The 1202-nt window shown below is 44.3% G+C and overlaps 1 protein-coding gene across 1 annotated transcript in view; it reads right to left on the reverse strand.

The window, feature by feature from the left end:
* The window catches only part of ZCCHC8 (zinc finger CCHC-type containing 8), a 21543-nt gene extending 20652 nt beyond the window's left edge, over nucleotides 1-891 (reverse strand). Inside the window, exon 1 of the mRNA XM_045296721.1 lies at nucleotides 174-891. The gene's annotated coding sequence lies outside the window, so the exon portion shown is untranslated. The remainder of the gene's footprint in view (nucleotides 1-173) is intronic.
* Between the last annotated feature and the right edge of the window lie 311 nt (nucleotides 892-1202).

The raw sequence follows: 1202 nt of genomic DNA on the forward strand, positions 1-1202 counted from the left end.
TTAGTGACCCTTTAAGTGAAATTAAGGTGCCCTGGTGGTGCCATGGTTAAGTGCTCAGCTGCTAAGGATGCTTAGGAAAAGGTGTTTTGAACCCATCACCTGGAGATGGATGAGGCATTCATCAGGGTAAATAATAAGGCACAATTATTATGGTGAAATTTAAGATCTCATACCTTGGTCTAGTCAGAAGGTTCAGTTTTCTTTTAAGTTCTTGATGTTATTACTTGTCAAGGAATATAACAATGTGGAGAATCATGAAGATCACAAAATTCCAATGACTAAATGCTCACTTTTGATGTCAGAATAGCACCAGTGAACAGCAAAACACTCAACATAGTAACTTCAGAAAAACACATTTTGTGAACTCTTGCTTTATTAGTAGGCACCTGTACCTAATTATTTTCACTAAGTTAAAAAGTTTTATTTTATCCCTCTGAACACATATTCTAAGACTTGGGCAGATGACTAACGGAATGAACCCAACACATTATACGAGTAATGGTCTTCTGGCCCCAACAACTATTTATTTACTTAACTTTGCTGACTATTAACCACGTCTATGCTAGTATTAGTTTATGCAGCCTGAAAACCCGAAAGCAATATAGGTCTTTCTAGGCGGTGGTCAGCAAACGGTAAAAAAACGTTTCCCAAATTCAAAGCATCTCCACACACGCAACTACAATCCAGCAAAAACGTTAACCGCAGAGCCCAGGATGAGCTCCGTGACGGACCCTCGAACAGTTCTTCCAACTCTTCTAGATTTTGAAGACTTTCCGGAAAAGAAGGTTGAGAACGCAGGCACCATGACGACTTTTTAAAGCGACTTGGAAAACAGCAAGACTAAATCTTAAGAGTCTCCTACATGGCTGTCAGTTGGAAAACTTTGAAACGAAAACCACGCTGGACCAACACTATCAGGAGAGCTACATCGCTGGCGAAAACCAAACCAGACCCCCAAGCCCTTAAGAGCGAAAACACACACACTCCCCCGTCCTGTGCCAAAGTTGAAGGAAAGGGAAGCACACTTTGGCGCGTTTTCCCGGAGGAGCCGCGGACCATCCCGACTTCCGCTCTCTGATCGAAACCCGGCGCTTCAAACCCGCACAACTCTGAAGTCCCTCAACTTCCCACTCCGAGGCGCCCGACTGTCACACAACTTCAGGCTGGGGAGCGAAGCCCCCAACAGACCCGACACCCGCAAG

This window comes from Echinops telfairi, unplaced genomic scaffold, assembly GCF_000313985.2.
Source record: "Echinops telfairi isolate 266 unplaced genomic scaffold, ASM31398v2 ScPeMD7_7412;HRSCAF=8450, whole genome shotgun sequence".
Lineage (NCBI taxonomy): Eukaryota > Metazoa > Chordata > Mammalia > Afrosoricida > Tenrecidae > Echinops > Echinops telfairi.